The 19,596-nt window shown below is 48.4% G+C and overlaps 1 protein-coding gene across 4 annotated transcripts in view; it reads left to right on the forward strand.

Annotated features, from left to right (window-relative positions):
• Sipa1l3 (signal induced proliferation associated 1 like 3) overlaps positions 1 to 19,596 on the forward strand; it is a 205,307-nt gene that overhangs the window by 8,316 nt on the left and 177,395 nt on the right. Inside the window, exon 1 of one of the 4 annotated variants that reach the window (XM_075986144.1) lies at positions 5,944 to 5,999. The exons of 2 other annotated variants lie outside the window; for them this stretch is intronic. The gene's annotated coding sequence lies outside the window, so the exon portion shown is untranslated. Of the gene's footprint in view, positions 1 to 5,943; positions 6,004 to 19,596 lie in introns of those variants that run through there. One more of the 4 variants, XM_075986154.1, reaches the window with a different exon arrangement.

Below are 19,596 nucleotides of genomic sequence, written 5' to 3' on the forward strand. Positions count from 1 at the left end.
ATCACCAGGGGAGCTGGTATGATCCCGCCTGGGAGCTGTCACTCTTTGTTCTAGCTGAGGATTCTCTTTTCTCTAGCCCTGTTCCAGACCAGGCTCTGTGTTGGTGGGGAGGGAAGCGTGGAAAGTCCTGCAGCCCCTTAGGTTCGAACTGTCCCCAGCTCCCTCTTATTTTTGTCCTTTTGTTTCTTTCAAAGGCACTTGTTGGGAGCTCCATCTCCAGGGGTGGCCAGCATGTGGCACATGTGTGTATATGTATGTGTGTGTTTCCCAGTGTGGCTTCTGAGGGCTGGCAAAACCCAAATGCTGGCACCATGCATTTGGTATTTAATATTCTTGTGTGTGTATCTATGTGTGCAAGTGTGTGTGTGTGCTTGCACTTGCATGTAGAGACCTGTGACTCCCATTCCTCAGGTACAGCCCACTCCCCAACCCCTCCAGGGTCTCACCGGCCAGGAATTCAGAAGTAGTCTAGGTTGGATGGCCATCAGCTCCAGGGATCAGTATGTCTGCCTCTTCTAGGATTACGGTAATTTTTTTTTTAGTGGGTTCTGGGTCTGGAACTGAAGCCCTCGTGCTGGCACAGCAAGTGCTTTATCTACCGAATTATCTCCACAGCCCTGTTTCTGGTTGAGTCCAGGCTGACCTTGGACAAACTGCGTCTTCAAGGCTGACATCCCTGTGACTTCTGATCCTTCCACCCCTACTTCCAAGTGCTGGGTCTACAAACAGGCGCTGTAAGGTTCACCCGAGTTTGTTCTCAGATGTTTTACATTTGTGTAGGGGGTGCTCCGAGTGTCGTGGCACTCATGTGGAGGCCTAGGAATCAAACTCAGGTCCAGATTTGGCAGCAAGTGCCTTCATCTCCCCAGTCCCCAGATTTGTTTTGTTTATTTGTTATTTTTGTTTTTAATTTTTGAGAAAGGGTCTCTATGCAACCCTGGCTGTCATGGAATTCGCTATGTATATCAGGCTCATTGAGATCTGCCTGCCTCTGCATCCCAAGGCAGCCCAGCTCCTCAGCTACGCGGTTCTTGTTTGTTTGTTTCTTTTTATTTTTGTGTCCTGTCATCCCCCGTCCCTGAAGACTGGGAACTTACTTTGGCAGTCTGGCCTTGAACGCAGAGATCTGTCTGCCTCTGGGGTCAAAGGTCTGTCTGCCTCTGGGGTCAAAGGTCTGTCTGCCTCTGGGGTCAAAGGTGTGTACCGCTGCCTGTCCTAGCTTTGGTGTTGAAACCTTTGGTGATCATTTTCTCAGGAGAACTGTGCTGGGTACGAAGGCTGTCTAGCAATGCAGACTCCATTCCTCATTTTCCTCCCCCTTGGGCTCCACTTCAGTGGGGGATTAGGAAAACAGGACAAGGGAAGCTAGGCTAGTGGCACACACTTGTAACCTTGGGAAATAGAGGCAGGGTGTTCAGGAATTCAAGGCCAGCTTCAGCTGTGTGAGAAGTTGAGGCCAACCTGGACTACAAGAAACCTATCTCAAAGAAACTAGAACGAAAGGGTCGATGAGATGGTTCAGGGGATAAAGGCATCTGGGGCCAAGCCTGATTTTGATCCCTGGAACCCAGATAGTGGAAGAAGAGAACTCTTGCAAATTTTCCTCTTGAGTCCCACATGTGTGGAAACATATTGTAAAGAAAGAAAACACAGTAAATAAATAAACGGTGTACTGTTAGCATATACTAAGGTGAGGAAATTAAGCAAGGAGGAAACATGAAATATTAGGGCAGACGGGGTTGAAGCTTTAGGCAGATTCTGTTGACTGAGGTTTCTGTCCTGCCTGGTTCCCGTAGTCGTTAAGTCCCAAAGAAATCACACAGAGGTCTACATTGATTATAAACTGATTGGCCTAGTATCTCAGGTTTCTTATTAACTCTTATAACTTATATTAGCCCATAATACTTGTCTGTGTTAGCCACGTGGCTTGGTACCTTTTTCAGCAAGGCAGTCACATCTCGTATCCTGCTTCCTCTGTGGCTGGGTCAGGACTGCAGACAGAAACTTCCCTCTTCCCATCATCCTTGTTGCCGTGCCTCTACTTCCTTCCTGGTCACCCTGCCTATACTTCCTGCCTGGTTACTGGCCAATCAGCGTTTTATTAAAAATAATACAAGTGACAGGATAAAAGACCATTGTCCCACAGCACCTCTCCCCGATTTTTTTTCAAACAAGAACTCTGAATCTAATATCCTTTGTTTAGTTTTTCTACTGACCATTATCCATAACAATTTGTAACTAACATTCTAAACAAAGGAAACATCCATAATCATTTTTTGGGAATATGGGCATAGTTTTCCAGGCTACTTCCTGCTGATTGCGGGCGCTGATAATGTTGTGGGGACCTAAAGAAAATTTAGAATTATGATCAAGTTGTAACGGGAGTATCCTGTGAGTCTGGATCTTCTCAGGCAGCAGTCTTTGAACTGTTCTGAATGTAGAACTCAGACATCTGGACCATTCCTTGTATTGGAGATTTCTTAGGGGGGTCTTCCTTGGTCAAACCTGATTTTTCTTAATGTAGAATGAATCCACAGTCCCTCATTTCCTGTGGAAACAAAAGCAAAACCTCTTCTCCAAAGTAACATATCTTTTGACTACAGCCCCAGCCGGTACCATGGGCACTCTAAGCTCAGGCACCTGCCTATCTGTGGATCAAAATGATTTAACACTGACTTTTTATGAAGCTTGGTCTAATAGTTTACTTTTTGAAGCTAGGGGCCTTTGTTCACTCCTTCTCGCCCTAAGGTTGTTGGCCAGAGATGAGACCTCTTGTGTCTGTCTCATTCTTCCGTGTCCCTGACACAGTGCACTAAGAACCCCTGGCCAGCTGTGGCTCCAGCCTGACAAGAGTCCTTCCCTGCTGGACTTGGCAGGTCAGTGTTCAGCCTTCTGCACCTTGGTGCCTGAGCTTACAGTGCCCATGGTCCTGCTGGGGCTGTAGTGGCTGAGGCTATGGGAAGAGGCCTTGGTTCCCCCCGCCCTTGTTTGCCAACCAGAAAGGTCCTTATACCAACCAGAAAGGTCCTTGCGGAGCCCCCAAACACAGGACTGGTTCCTGGGGGTAAGAGAAATGTACCAGAGGTAGGGGCAGCCTTGGGAGAGCTGGGCAGGACGTTGGCGTGCACTCGGTGCTGACAGTAATGATGGTAGTGGCTGCAGTAGGAAACAGCAAACCCCCGTGTCTAAGGTGCCCTGGACGCGGTGCGAGGCACTTCACGTGCAGTGACTTATTTAGCCAAACCTCCCATCAACCTGCCAGCTAAACTCAGTTATCCCTGTTTATAGAAATTTAAATAACTTGCTTGGGGCCAAAGGGCTAGAAAATGTTGGTCAATAACTTTCAGTATCCTGTGCTCGGATACTTGTCCAAACAGCCCTGGGCTCCAGGTCCAGTGTAAGCATTTGCAGGAGCTACTGGGCTCTGTGTCCAGGAACCACATTTTGATACTCCTTGATCTACCTACCGTCATAGGAAGCCCCAATGAAACTGGCTAGAAGTAGGATTTATAGAACAAAAAGCCCAAAGATTGACAGTAGCTCTTCAAAGTGTATGGACCAAGTCCTGCTCCTTTTTGTCACCCCGCCACCAACTGTACCTCTCATGGCCAGGCTTCCTGTGTGGCCACAAGATAACTGCTTACGCTCCAGTTGGCACATCCAGTAAGGGCCCTATCCAGCAGCAGTTAAGGACACCTCTTACTGTATGTCTCTTTAAGAGTGAAGAAACCTTTCGTTTATGCCCCACCCCCTGATTCCTCTTAGGTCTCGGGGTAGCATTAGACAAATTACCTGACACAGAACCCTGTCTGGGCAAATCAAAGACCAGAGCCAATCAGGGTTCACTCTTTTGGCTGGGGGAGCGGCTGTAGGAGTAAAATAGAGTCCTGCTCAGAACAGACAGGAGTATGAGTGCATCGTCTGGAGAAGCGGTGCGTTTTCCTGTTATTTTTGCACTTCCCAGATTTGTAATTACTCAGCTGCGGACTCTTTAATCATGTGCACCCCAGAAAACCTCTGCATAGTCCCTGCACTCTAGGAACCCTTAATTGTGCAGGCTTTCAAACATTTTGTCTGATGATATAGGGATACTCCAGCCGAGCAACAACACTGGGGGCGAATGTGCACAGTTTTTGCGAGCTCACATGGCTTAGAACCACCTGGGGCTCCCTCTGCTCCCTCCCACTCCTGAACAAGATGCTTCTCACAGCGACTCAGCTCTGCAGATGCTGGAGGGCTGGTGAGAGGAGACTCAAATGCAGATTGCCAGTGGCCAGCTCAAGATTTGGGCTCTGATGTGTCTCCAACCCCAACCATCTCCAAAAGCAATATTCCTTTTATAGGTGGAATTTTCCTATGACTCCCTACCTGTGGGCAGTGGTTGCCAAGAGGCTGCAGCGGGGCTGAGGAATGTGGCGTGGCCTGTGAGCAAATTCTGGGTCCTACTTGGCCCCCTATTGATCTTGGGCAAGCCACATGGCCCCACAGTGTCCGTTTCCATGTCTGTGCGGTTGAGGCTTGTGAAATCGTGTGGAGTGCTTAGCATGCCCCACGGCCTGACAGCAGTCAGCGTCCAGTGCATGTGGACGGTTGTCGCATCTTTTTGATTTTCTGGTTTCTTGTCAGGCGACTGAAAGCCCCCTGCAGGTGAGAGCAGCATAGGTCTTGCTTACCGTGGTGTCTGGTTCAGAATGCACATTCTAATGTTTGTTTGGTGAAGAAAGTGCTGAGAGTCTCGCCTTTTAATTTTGCTTTCTGAGACAGGGTCTACTGCTGTAGGCCAATCTGGGCTTGAACTTGGAGCACTACCTCTTCCCTCAGCCTCCGAAATGCTAGGGTTACAGGAAGGTGCCATCAGACCTAGCAATAGTCTTTATATATCTACACCAAATGGCCAAAGGTTAAGCGCCATAAATGTGAGCCAGTTGTTTTCCAGTTTGAAGCTCAGGTGTGAGCAGCTTGTGATAACACGGCTGAGAGTTAGTGAACTGTTGTGGTTGTTGTGGTGGTTTTGTTAGACAGTCTCAGTAGCTCAGACTGGTCTTGAACTTGATATGTACAAGACATGGCTCACCTACCAGGCGATATGACCTCCCTCTTCCAATGCTGAGATTATAGTCGACAGTTATTGAGACTTTTGATGGACCAGAGCTGTGATGTCACTAACGACTGTCCCTATCCCAGGATGGGCACGGCTCTTTACAAGAGCAGATTAGCACAGTGGTCAAAGCTGAAACCTCTGACCGCACTGCTTGGTGAACACCCCTTGCTGTGTGACCTCCATCCTGTGACTTCTATTCAACACTGTCTGTAAAACAGGCGGGATGGTGGTTCTGAGGCTACCTGTGGGGCTCTGGAGAGGTTGCAGAGCTTAGAGCAGCCTCTCCCAGAGCTGTGCTGTGCTCCCCAGGATGGCTGGAAGAGGCTCGCCACAGGTTTAATCATTAAGCCTCCAGCCTCTGCAGCTAGCACTTGCAGAGGTGAGGGGCCCAGCTGTGGGTGGGAAGGCTGTGAATGAAGCTGCTGGACGCAGGGTAGTGGATGCTGTGGCACTGATCCAGCCCTGGCTCGGCCTCAACAGGTGGCCTGTTCCTGAATGGGAGGTAACAGGCAAGCTTTGTTACCAAGCTTTCTCCCAAACTCATTCAGACTCAGGACCACGTGTCTGATGAGTAAGGGATCCTTTTATTTCCCTTCCCCAAAGGGAACACTGGCAAAGCAGCCCCTTTGGGGATGTGCCTGTGTGCAGAGAGCAGCCATCTCAGGGGGAACTCCGGTAGCTAAGTACGTTTAAGTTGCTGTTAGAAGCTGGCACGGCTGGTTCCCATTTCCGCATTCCAGACACCCACAGCACCAGAGGAGGCACCACCCCAGGTCCATCTAGGGAGCTGGGGCAGGTGGCCCTTGTCTAGGGAAAGCCAGGGACAGGAGCCACACCTGGGGCCAACTTCGTAGCCACCTGCCAGCATTGTGATCAGGGCCGTGTTCCGGGACGCCTGGTAGGTGAGCCATGTCTTCTAACTTCGGTAGCGCCTTCTAGAGAAAGTTAATAATGTGTTTCTTCTCGTGGGAATTAGACACTGGCTTTTTAATTTTCCTTTCTCTAACCCCCTTCTTCTCCCATGAAATGTTTACCTTTCTGTTCCTCACACCGAGGAAGGAGTAGGCCTAGTATTGAGGAAGTGAGAAGAAAATGGAGGCCACAGCTCCCAGGGAAAGAATAGGTGACGCCAGTGAGCCCCTGTCACCAGGGGTTGTGGGCACCGCAGCCTGGCACATACATGCTCTGTAGTCTCCTGTGGATCTTGTTCCCTGCCTGGGCCTCAGTTTCCTCCTTTCGGGAAATAGGATATAGCCGCAGCACCCACTGAGTTCTCATCGCATAGTGTCCCAGCTCCTCCAACCCCTGTGCTGGTGTTTGTTACCTGCTATAATCCAGCTGGGGGTGGGGCTGCGTGGGGGGTTGCTCTCCCTGTCCTAGCCTCTGCCTGGCTGTATCCTCTGCCTAGGAATCTGTGGGTGTAGTTGTGGTGTCGTGTTCCCCTGCCTCCCATAGTCACACAGCCATTCTCAAGCCCTAGCGCTAAAGCCACCCCTGTCCTCCAGACTCTGCTCAGAGGTCCTCTCCCCTGGCTGCTTTCCTCAGTCACCCTGGAGCTTCCTGCTCCACTGGATTTTTCTTCCCAACTGTTTGTTCGATGGGAGCACAGGCCCTTGATACTTCTAGAACAGTGCTTGGCTGAATTTATCCTAGGTGCCCCGTTGCTGGAGGGTGGGTGGCTAGCTGCACTCACTTGGGGTTTGCTAGAGTACCAGCCTTTCCAAAAAGCCACGGCAGTGTTTGGAGTGGCCTATACACCTGCCTCTCTGTGGTCATGCAGCCATTCGTGGGGTCTGATGTAGCCTCAAGCTGCCGACTTCCTGGCCTTCAGCCTGGTCCTCAGCCCCTTAGGCTTGCAGCCGTGGAACCAGCAGTGGCTCAAATGGACACTCTGGGCACATGGCATGACAGAGGAGGTGTGGTACGAGTGGGTTAGAGAACGCTGGGGTGATTTCAGTGAGAGAGGATTTGTGGAAGGCCCCATGTGCATATCTGCAGCGCCTGTGGAAAGGCCACACAGCTCCAGGTTTCTGTGGCAGAAGGCAAGGGAAATAAGAGTGATCCAGCCAGCTGCGGTTCATCACTCTCTCTGCCTTAGTAGGCAATAACCTGTGCTCTGTGCCGAGCAGGTTTTAATTAAACGGTGAGTTCGAGGAGTCCAACTGTGTCATCACTGACACGTTCTCAGTTTCTGGCTCTGGGCAGCGGCAATTGTTGCTATAAAAACATCCCAGGCAGGCTTCCCTGGGGCTCTGCAGGGAGCAAGGTCAGTGGCCCTCTCTGGTTTCCCCCAGCAGCTAGAGGCTGTGAGGCGCCTCATGGGCCCTGTGTGACAGCCGTGTGCCCTCTGGCAGTGTGGAGGCTGCTGTGGCAACAGATCACTCCCTGGCCTTTAGTCTCCAAGGAGCTTTATTTGGGGATACGTTGAGGAAAAGCTATTTCTTGTCATGCTTGAGTCCCGGCACGGCTTGAACTCTGGGCCTTGGTTGCCTTTTTGAAGACGGTGCTAATTGATAGCATCTGTGGAAGTGAGAGGTAAAGAGAGCTCAGGTGGTATCTAATGTGCCCGAAGACGCGCCAAGTGAAGGTAGTGGAGATAGTGGCTGTTTATGAGCTGACTTCAAGTTCCTTGTGAGCATTTTCTGTCTGGACCTTTTTTGGTAGCTCTCCCCTCCCCTTCCTCCTTACCTCACCTGCAAGTCAGCACCCTTCCACTTCAGCTCGTCCCACATCCTTCACTGCTGCTGATAGTAAGTACTTTACCGAAACCATAGGAATTTTCTCCATGGTCACACAATGCTACAGAGAACTGTATTATTCTATTAGGGATAATACAGTCCTTATTTTCCTGCATTTTGCTTTCACACACAGCAGTACTATATGGAAATATTTCTAAATCCTCCAGTATTCCTCCGTTTGCTTTTCTTAAAAAAAGAAAAAGATGGGGCTGGAGAGCTGCCTCGGTGTTTAAGAACACTGGCTGCTCTTGCAGAGAACCTGGGTTTGGTTTGGTGGCTCACAACCATCATTTACTCCAGGAGATCTGATGACCTCTCCTAGCTTCTGCGTGTACCAAGTGCACCTGTGGTACACATACATACATGCAGGCAAGACACTCGTATATATTAAATAAAAATCTGGAAAAATTTATTTTTATTCTAGCATGTCCTCTACCACCAAGCCAGCCACACCCCAACCCCTTGCTGGTGGATTCTAGACAGGGGCTCTACCTCTGAGTCATGCCCCAGCCCCGCACAAGTGTTGACCACTGAGACCTTAGCCCCTTACTGGGGGGTTCTAGGTAAGAGTTCTGCCACTGAGCCACGCCTACTCCAGGCGCACTCTGTGAGTGTCTCCTGACGCATAGTGGTGGGTGTGCCATCTTCTATTTGGCTAGATGTTACTGATGTGCTTTCTTTTTGTTTCTAATTTTTTCTCCAAAATTATTTTTGTACTTGATAACCTTTTTTAAGTAGCTCACAGGTGTCAGACCTGCTTAGTTACTTTAACTTCAGCTCTATAGGCCTTTGAGAATGAATAGGAAGTAATAGTAGCATAATGATGCCCCTTGTCCAGATAGGAGGTGTGTTTTCTGAGAGTTCTCACCAAGCCCAGGGAAGTGATGAACCACCTACTCTAAATGCTTTTTAATTATAGAAATGATTCATAGATACATCATCCTCATACAGATTAGTTGTACCTACTGGGTACTTTTGGCACAGTCAGAGAGAAGGGGAGGGGTCATGTTCTTTCCTATTAATAGTCTTTATTGGAAATCAGAATATGGGCGAGATGTCTCTTGGGACACTTCAGTGTTAGAGAGTACTTCAGTTTGGGAATGTGTGTGTCATCATGATACTGCTGCCCAATAAGACATCTCCCAAACTGATTGTCTTCAGATGTCAACTGAGTATTATTTCTCATGCATCTGTGACTGGCTAAGGCTCAGCTGGGTGGGATGGCTCTTCAGTGGGTCTTGCTGTGGCTGCAAGTCAGGAGTACATGGGGCTGGAATATCCCAGATGGTTTTTCTTCAAATGGCCCTTGGGATGACTGTGTCCATTTTTCTGTGTGGCCTCAGGACTGTCCATTTGTAGTCAGCCAGACTTGTATGACAACAGCCTCTTATTTTGTTTGCTTGTTTGTATTTGTTGGGGACAGCTTTGGCTGACCTTGAATTCAGTATCTACCCCACGTCACAGGCAAGCAGCATTGACTCTGCCTCTTTGGCTTCTTAGGTCTTCTGGCTTAGGGCAAGAGCTAGCTCCTATCTCTCCTTCCCTCTGTGGGGAAAGCGAATGAATCCTTGAATCTGCACAGACCCATGGAAGGAGGGTGATGCAAGAACTGAGTTCCAAGCCGGGCGATGGTGGCACACGCCTTTAATCCCAGCACTCGGGAGGCAGAGGCAGGTGTATCTCTGTGAGTTCGAGATCAGCCTGGTCTACAGAGCTAGTTCCAGGACAGGCTCCAAAGCCACAGAGAAACCCTGTCTCGAAAAACCAAAAAAAAGAACTGAGTTCCAGGAAGAGTGCCCTGTCGGGTGTCACTCATGAACACAGGGCCTGTTTCCTCACTGGACCAGAGCAGGGTTCCATTAGCTTCACGTCTGCAGTGCTGTCAGAAGGTGCCTGCTGTGCTCGCTGCCCTGCATCCTTCAGGTACAGGAAGGCAGAACTCCTGAAATCCTTAGCTGGCTTCTACTTGTGTCTCTTCAGTTACAACTTAGTGACAGGAACCTTCTACTGCAAGCAAGTCTGGGAAATGTTTTATAGGGCACAATGCTATTCTGAGCAAAGGATCAACAAGGAAAGAAGTAGACATACGTGTTAGATATGGTGCTATACAAGTGCCGTGCTCAGACAGTCACAGAAGCGTCGCATAAACCGAGGCAGCATTCATTCATTTGTCAATGACAGAAAGTTCTTAGCATCAGCCAAACACAGGTTTCCTAGGGTGTTGATAAGGACCAGGGAAGTGAACCCCCGGGAGTGAACTGCAGGGCCATCTGCAGGTCTTGGCCTATTGCTTAGGTCTTTTCTCATTAGATACCAAAGTCAGACAAATGATCATGAAGTAGCCAGTCTCACAGAGGCTTCACCTGTGTAGTGAAGCCACTACAAGTACTTTGTTCATGGGAGTCCCCGGAGTGGATGCTGTTACCGTGTTCATTCTCAGCGGGAGGAGCGGGGACGCGGGCTGGTCTAATAACTTGCTGTATGTCCTCCAGGGATGGCACTGTGGAGTTGATTCAGTCTCTTATGTGGCTCGGGAAGCCAGGAACTGAATTCTGTGCCATGTGGCTTTATTTAGTTTATAAACATTTCCTACTGAAATGGACTTGTGAGAGCAGAACAAACAATACCAGAAACTACCCACTGTTCCACCCCGCCCCTCACTGTGCATCTGACAGCAGCTTTCTCAGTGCTTAGACCTAGGTGTACCTTGTTTAAAAATCGAGGTTTTAGCCAGGCAGTGATGATGCACACCTTTAATCCCAGTGCTCAGGAGGCAGAGGCAGGTGGATCTCTCCTAGTTTGAGGCCAGCCTGCTCTAAAGAGTGAGTGCCAGGACAGACTCCAAAGCTACACAGAGAAACTATGTCTTGAAAAAAAAAACAAACAAAACAAAAACACAAAAGGAAAAGAAAAAGGAAAGAAATGTATGGCACGAATAACAGGCAGCCATTAGTCTGCTGTGGACCCAAGAACTCACCACAACTCCATATACCAACCGCCTGCCCTTCTAGAGGCAGCCAAGGTCTTGAATTTCTCATTCTTTGGAAAACTTACCTCCTGAGGCTGGGCATGGTGGTACATGCCTGTAATCTCAGTAATTGGGAGCCTGAGGCAACACTCTGAGACCCTGTCTCAAAAACCAAAATGAGACGAAACATATGTAGGCCTTTTTTGAAGCCGTGTTTTTCACTTAATACAATTCTCAGATTGATCCAGACTGATGTAGCTGCAGGTCTTTTTCATGTTTTAGCCGCTAGACTGCAGCTTTGTTTCAGTCGTTTTCTTTTTTACTTTAGTCACTGCATTTGTTTTATTTATGTGTCCTCGCATGCACGTGTGGCACATACATGCTGTGGTGCACATATGGAGGTCAGAGCACAACTTGTGGGAGCTGGTTCTCTCCTCCCACCATGTTCTGGGGATTGCACTCAGGTTGGGACTCAGTGTCAGATTCCCTTACCTGCTGAGCCACCATCTCACCCGCCCAACATTTTTGTTGTCATTTCCATGGCAACAGACATTTTGTGGTTTTCTTGGTTGTTTGTGTTTGCTGTCCGCGTGTTACCGTGGCTGTGTTAACACTTGTTTCTAGGTATGCACGCATAGGAAATTTGCAGTATATACTAGAATAAGTTTGCTGGGCTTGCTAGATGTCGTCATCTTTGCTGTCTACACATTTTCTCCAAAGATGTGTGAGCATTTTGAGTTCCTTTTTGCCTGTGTCTTGTCCCATTCGGTTGGCTAAAACTGTGGATTTTCCTAATGTAATGGACACAAATTGAAATCTCACTGTGGCTAATTTGCAGTGCTTTTTATTTCTGCCACCTCTCATGGTTGTTTTTGAGGCAGGGTCTCTATTATGTAGCTCTGGCTGTCCTGGAACTCACTCCCAGAGATCCGCCTGCCTCTGCCTCCTGAGTGCTGGGAATAAAGGTGTGCGCCACACTGGGCCTTCATGTTAATTGCTCATATTCCTTATCCACACTGCCTGCCAGCCCTGGGGTAGACCCTGTTTAAGCTAATGAAAGTTTTGTGGTTCTTGGGTCATTGTCTCCTGTGTGTCCCCTCCCCCACTCCACACTCTCTGGGTGCTCTTGCGTTAGAGCATCGCTTTCGGTACCTTCTTCAGTTTCCGAGTCTCTGACACACGTGCCACATGGCAGCACTAACTTCATCTTCAGGTAGAGAAAATGGTATAAGCGCAAAACAACAGTGGACTAATGAGCGCAATGGGGATTGATTTTTCTCCTAGAGAAAGGAGCCTGGTGGTACACAGACCAGGACTGTATTCTTCCAAGAGATCAGACATCTGCTAGCCTTCCCTGCTACTGCCACACCAGGCTACGGTCCTTGTCTGTAGAAAGACTTGATGGAAGTTTCAGGCAGAAATTTTACTCACAATGGCTCAGAATTTAGTAGCACATATAACTGAAAGGGGATCTGGGAAATGTAGTCTCATTTATATGGCTTAGTTTCAGCTACAGATTAGATTTCTTACTAAGTTAACAGGAAAGATCAAACAGTGGAATAAACAACTTAACAACTTTAGTATACCCTAAAAATGAGATCGTTTGTTTCAGAGAGGGTCTCATGGTAGGCCAAGCAGAATTTGAATTCCTGATCCTGCACTCTCCTCCTGAGTACTGAGTTTATAGATGTATGTGCCATCATGTCCTACTAAAAATGAAGGATTTGCCCAATATCAGGATGGAAACTTTATATGTTGCCCCTTTTCATTCTTAGATTTATTTCACAAATGAAGCACCCGAGAAAGGAGCTATTTTGGGAACTGGGGCGATAACCCCGAATGAAACAAAGCTCCTGCCCCTGATCCTGCAGACCTGTCGTAAAGAGCCAGAGTAAAGTGTATGCAAGGCAGCCTGCTGGGAAAGACCTCTCTGGTGGGACACTGGAGCAGGCAGTTGACAAGGGCAGTGAGGGAGCACCCTGGATAGTTAGGGGCATAAGGATAGAGGCAGTGCGCAGTCCTGCGGTGAGATGGTGCCCGTGTGTTGGAGGAACTTTGGATCTCCACAGAATGGGAAGATGGTGGCCCCATGTGGAGAGTTGGGAGGCAGAGCCCCTGCAATGTTGTGGGCTGCAGAGAAGGTCCTGCTTTACCCAGAGTGAGGTGAGTTTAGCAGGGCTCGGCAGGAGCGGGTGCACACCGATGGGATCATGAGAACCCTAAGTTCTCACCACTCCTGGACACCCCCAGAGCCCTGCTGGGTTATAACCTGTTTATGCTGAGTCCAGTATCTATTGCTAAAAGAGAAAGTTTCTTTAAAGACAAGACTATTATCATGATTGAAACCATTGAAATAAATTCATTAAAAATAAGTTTTTACATCATCTGTACTGAGGGGACTTAGGTCCCCTCACTATCTTTCTAGAACTTGCTTGTTCCCACCAGGACCCCACCAGTTCCCACTGGATTTGTTCCCAACCCTGTTAAGTTTTACTTAATCTTTTATGGTTCCTCTCCTCTTCCCTTCCCATCTTGGTCTCTGTGTGTGTGCATGCATGTGTGTCTGTGTCTGTATGCCTGTGTGTTGCATGCATGTGTGTGTTGCATGTGGTCATTTGTGTACATGCTTGTGGAAGCAAGGATTGCCCATCTAATGTCTTTTCTGTTTTCTGCTGTATTTCCTTAAGACAGGACCCTGTCTCTTTGAGCTGGAAACTTGAAGTTCTGGCTAGGCTAGGGCAGCTGGCTCTCAGGTTACAGACTCCTGCAGCTGGCCCATTCTCCGGCTTTTTCTATGGATATTAGAGATTTGATCTCAGATACTCATACTTGGACAACAAGTACCCTTATCCTCTGAACCCTCTACCCATCCCCACACCTTGGCTTTTTGCTTGCATTGCCTGGCCTTAAACTTAAGACTTCCTGCCTCAGCCTCCTGAGTGCTAGGATTACATGTTATGCCACCATATCTGGCTTTTCTGGCAGTTTATTTGTTGAAAAAAGCTGTGTCATTTGTCCTGTATACATTGAGGTCTAGAGTGGACTGTGTCTTCTCTGTGTTTGCTGTAAATGAGTAGTTGAATTCAGATACTGATAACCATCAGGCACACACATGCTCACATACGCATACATGCTCACATATACACAGGCACACACTGTTTTGGCAGGAAGTGCAGGGCCGTCTCCTGGGTGCCGTTGTGCCTATATATCCAGTAGGCATTATGGAGAAAGTCCATTGTCTTTCTTTGTTCTGTGCTGTTAGTGGCCATGGGTGACTGTTGCCTAGGTCTGTTTTGTCATTGGTGGTCTGCCAGCAATGTGGCATTATAATGTGCCCTCTCCATCTTGCCGGACTCGTGCCGGGAGGAGAAACCACATGTATTATTCATCCCTCCTCTTCCCCAGTCCTGGCTCCTCTGAACCTTTCCTTACACTAGAAATGAGGACTGAACAGCCAGCCTGGACCCTAATCTGCGCAATCTGGAACAGTGATTCCAATCTTGCTGCGGGTTTTATGTTCATTCCTTCGATCTTCTCTGAACCTTGATACTGCACACCCCAATACTGGTCCCAGCTGTCCCCTGGGCAGGTGTGGTTGCCCCAGGCCTCACCTTTGGTCAGGTGGGGCCCTTGGTGTTTTCCAGTCCGCAGCACTTGGAAGAAAGGACTCTATTCTGTTGACAGTTGTGTGGCCACCCTCCTACCCCAGTATGTTTTTTGACTTTGCGGTGTCTGCTGAGGATCTGCCCCAGAGCCAGGGTTTCCTTCCTCCTGCTTGGGTGAAGAGGCTTCTGAGCATTGTGTTGTTCTGAAGAGGCTTTCTGGTCTTGACAAAAAGAACAATGGACTGCTCTAGAGAGGGAGGCCATTCCTTCTAGTAGCCTGGTCAGGGGGAGCTCTGGCCCTGGCCTCGTTATCTGGGTCATGAATTCTTTAGAGCAATAGCGCGCTTAGGATCATTTGGATGCCTTGGATCAGTTATGCATTCTCTTGCCCAGTGCCCAGAGCCTCTTGGCTTCTAGAGAGTTACTCCCTGTGGGAGGGGCATAGTTCATGTGCAGTGAAGGGCGATGCAACCCGTTTGATTGTTGACATAATCAGTAAATATTCACTGAGCTTTACATACATTTCAAGGCCTGGGACAGAGGCTGAGACAGCCAATCCCTGTGGAGTTTACGGGCAGGGTGAGGGACACAGATAACAGAAAGTAAGTGACTAATAAGGTACTGTCGGGGTGAATAACGCTGGGAAGTCAGTCATTAAAGCAGAACAGCAAACGGTGAGAGAGGCGCACCTGGCAGGGGGAGGGAGCTGTGGGAGTCTGGGCAGCTGGGGTTAGGGAGCTTCCCTGGGGCCAGGGTTGGGACAGTCCCCTGAGGTGGAATGGTCTGGTGAAGACCTTTGCTGGCATACCAAAGAGTAGGTGCAGGTTGCTAAAACAAGATTGCATTCTGTGTGTTGAGCAATTAAATGGCGGAAGCCATGAGGCTGCAGCAGAAGGGCCAGGGAGTGAGCGTCCGAGAGCAGCTGCCCTCTGGCTACCCAGAAACACGTGGATTGAAGAGCTGTGGAGTGCAGGTGGGGCTTTGGGGCAGCCTGGGCTAGTGGAAAGGAAAGATGCGATTCAGGGTCAGAGTGGTGGCATGGATACCATCGAGGAATTTGTGACCTCGCTGAACATCACAAGGGATTGGCAAAGAGGGTAGTGAGCAGGGTAGAGCTTTTCCCAGAGTCCAGGCCCCTGCTGTGAGTCATGTAAGTCACAGCAGTAACAACAATCCCCCACTCCTCCCCCTTTTTCCCCTTCAAGACAGGGTTTCTCTGTGTAGTCCTGGAACTTGCTCTGTATAGACCAGGCTAGCCTCGAATTCACAGAGATCTGCCTGCCTCTGTAGTGCTGGGTTTAAAGGCGCGCAGCCACCCTCATGGCTTCATTATCATACACTCTTACTTCCTACTCCAAAGAAGGGCATGAGGCCCAGAGAGGTGAAGCGTTCCTTACTGTTCACACAGCTGCTCGGGACTGGGCTGGGAGCTGCTGGCCATGGAGCCACCTTTTTCTCCTTCCCTTCAGCCATAGCCATTGGTCCAGTGTTGACTCAGCCTGTGCAGAATGTCCACGTCTTACATTTATGAATTTAGAATGGGATGAGACATACCAATGGCATTTCCTGATAACTTTCCCGATAACCCAGATCTTGACATGCCTTTTATTATACTGCTTATTGCGGGGCTGGGAGCAGGGACTTTGCAATCACTGACCTAGGTATACTCTCCACGTGGCTGTGTGGCTGCTTTACTGACAGGCCAAAGGCTTTTTCACTCCAGTTTATTACCACCTTCCCCAGTGCACAGCAAGCAAGGGGCCCCATCCCAGTGTGCGTCCCACGGCCTTACTTGGTGTCACTCACCCCAAGTCTGGTTTTGCGTCTGTGTTCGCTGATACCCTCAGGGGCACTGAAACTTACTCCAAGATTTTTACATTGATTGATTTAGTACTGAGATGCCACACACAGCAGAAGTGTGTGTAAAATGTGCACCTTCTCCATTGCTGTCTTGCCGCCTACAGTGCCTTCCACCTAGTTCCTGCCTGGGATAGTGTTTGTTAAGTAGCCTTGGCTGACCTGAAACTGTAGAGATCTGCCTGCCTCTACCTCCCAAGTGCTGAGAAGAAAGGTGTTTGCTACAAAATCTGACCTCCCTGTCTGTTGTTTCTCTTGGTCTGTTTTGAGATAAGGTCTCCAGTAGACCAGGCCTGCCTTGAATTCCTGATCCCCTTGTCTCCACTCTCAAAAGCTGGATTATGGGCTTTCACTACCACACCTGTATCCATTTGCGCGTCTATAAGTCAATGATGACGTCTCAGCTGCCAGGTGTGAGGATTTCCTGTCCTAACAGAGAGGGTGGAATGGTGAGCGCTCACATGCTGGCTGTTTTCCAGGCCTGCCCTTAGTTTTCTGTGGCTTGTAGTTTTCTTGAATTGTCTGCCCTCTAGCCTCCCTTGGCTGTAGGTCAAGGTCTGTGGCATGGTCTTCTCTCCTATCAGGGCCTTGCCGGGTGTACTGGTTGTTCTGCTGTTCTTTCTAACTCAGTACCTCATAAGAAACAGCCTTTGTTTGCTCCTTGGATTTTTATTCAGACAAGTCTTAGAGTTGCAATTACTGAAACAAAGTATATGGCTAATTTAGAAGCCAGTGATATTTATTGCTGGCCTGTGTTCTCACAATCTATCTCACAAGGCTCTATCAGTGCGGAGTCTGATCAGTCGGAATGGGAGCCCAGACTTGCCTGGATCTGCACCCACACTTCTCAGAACACTCCTTAGATCATTGCTCCTGTGACCCAAACCTGCTCTTGGTTTTCCTTTCCCTTCTGCTGACGCTTATTTTTTATGTGTTGATGTATTTTATGTATTCCTTTCATTGCCCGTCTTTCTACTGGGTTAAAAAAAAAAGCACATTTATGGGAGCTGGAAAGATGGCTCAGAGGTTAAGAACTCTGCTTTTCCAGAGGACCCAGATTCAATTCCCAGTACCCACATAACAGCTTATAACTGTCTGTAATTCCAGTTCTAGGGGACCCGACACACATGGGAAAACACCAGTGCACATAAAGTTTAAAAAGTAAATAAATTAAAAAAATGCTAAAGTTAAAAATCACTTTTACTTATGTGAGTGTATTTGTGTCTTTGCAGTTAGTGCTCTTGTTCTTATTTATGCTTGTGTTTAATTAAAATGAAATAACTATCCTTTCTTTATGGTGCTAGGGGTTGAGCCTAAGGCCTCATATTTGCTAAGCAAGTTATGAACCACTGAGTCACATGTCCAGCTAGGGGACTTCATTTCTTATTTTTTACATCCAGTATCTGAATTTTTTTGGGCTTACATTGAGATGAATATATAATATTTATCAACTCAATAGTGAGTTATTCCTATGTTATTGACCAAATAATCTAGCTTCTTCCATCAGTTTGAAAAGCTTAGTATAAACCAGGCCCTGGTCAGTTTTGTTTTGTCTGTTTGGTTTTCTTGAGACAGGTCCATGCTGGCCTCAAGCTCAGTCCTGCCTCAGTGTCCCTAGCTTTGGGATCACAGGCGTTTGCTGCCCCTCCTGGCTTAGCCTGAATACTGTCATGTTTTCCCCTGAGTCCTCTGCCTGAACTCACTGAAGCACACTCAAGTGTTCCTGTTCACAGTGAGGGAACTGGACCGCACAGGGAGACTGCTGCCTGCCTGCTCCACACCTCACAGCTTGGGAAGGCTGAGCCTGCTTGGATCGTTCACCTTCGTTTAGTGACCAGCCTCCTGGCTGCAGTGTGCCTTCTGCAGCTTCCTAACAGCCCCTCCCTTTTGTCCTCCATGGCGGTCATCCCCTCTCTGTGCTGTGCCCCTGTGCAGGCATGCTCCCTGCCTGGTTGCTCTGGCCAGGATTTCTGTGACTGTTAAATGCAGTACAAGATGCTGGCAGGTGTGGGTGTCCCAGATTTTTTTTTGTCCTTCAGGCTCCCTTCTTTATGGGAAGCTGCTTAGGCAGGGGCCAGCATGCTGTCGAATCCCCTTAAGAATTCCATGAGGAGGGGCTGGAGAGATGGCTCAGAGGTTAAGAGCACTAACTGGTCCTGAGTTCAATTCCCAGCAACCACATGGTGGCTCACAACCATCTGTAATGAGATCTGGTGCCCTCTTCTGGCCTGCAGGCATGGAGGCTGAACACTGTGTACATAATAAATAAATATTAAAAAAAAAAAGATTTAAATCTTAAAAAAAAAAAAAAGAATTCCATGAAGAGCTGGGTGGTGGTGTTGAGCAAGGTGGTGGTGCACACCTTTAATCCTAGTACTTAGGAAGCAGAGGCAAGCAGATCTCTGAATTTGAGGTCAGCCTGGTCTACAAATTGAGTTTCAGGACAACCAGGGCAAAATAGAGGAACCTAGTCTTGAAAAAGCAATCAAACAAACAAAGAATTCCATGATGGCCACTCAGACAGGCATAAATTGAAAGCCGTGTACCCTGCAATCATCACTTCATCTCTCACAGACTTTTGAAAGTTTTCTTCATCTTTCACATGGAGATGCTGGCGGTTCTTCAAAACATTTCACAGCTGTATGGTTGTGAAGGCCAGGCCTGTATGTAATGTTGGCACTTAGGAGGCTAAGGCAGGAGCTCAGAAGCTCAAGGTCAGTCTTGGCTGCATAGTAAATTCAAGGCTAGCCTGGGCTACTTGAGACCCCCTGTCTCCAAAAAAAAAAGGTGGGGGGAGGGAGGATGTGTTGTTCCTGGCTTCGCCATTAGTTCCTTCCTGCAGCCGCAGTGTGCTCTGTAGTCAAAGCTGGAACTTGAGGCCAGCTCTGCTGCCAGCTAGCTCTGTGCCTTGACCAGTGAGCCTCAGAGCCCTGCTCGCCTCCCCGCCCAGCAAAGACACCTAGCAAGGGCAGGGACTTGCTTGCCACGTGGGTTTGTTATTTCAGGTTGGGGTAACTGGAAATTCAAGAGTGTTGGGGCCCTTTGCAGCCGGCCTCCAATCACATTCCAACCTTGTGTGTGAGAAGGTTGATGTTAGGTCCCACAAAAGCTGTGCAGGGCCCTTCTGCATATGGTTTGGCATACACATTTTCCTTTTTGTTTTTTTCAGTTTATTTTTATGTGTATGTATGAATTTGTGTTTATTTGTATGTATGTGTTTTGCTTTCATGTGTGTCTATGTACCACATACATATAGTCAGTGCTCACAGATGCCAGAAGAGGGTGATGGATCTCCTGGGCCTGGAATTACAGACAATTGTGAGCCAT

Source organism: Microtus pennsylvanicus, chromosome 1, assembly GCF_037038515.1.
Source record: "Microtus pennsylvanicus isolate mMicPen1 chromosome 1, mMicPen1.hap1, whole genome shotgun sequence".
In the NCBI taxonomy this organism is placed as follows: Eukaryota; Metazoa; Chordata; class Mammalia; order Rodentia; family Cricetidae; genus Microtus; species Microtus pennsylvanicus.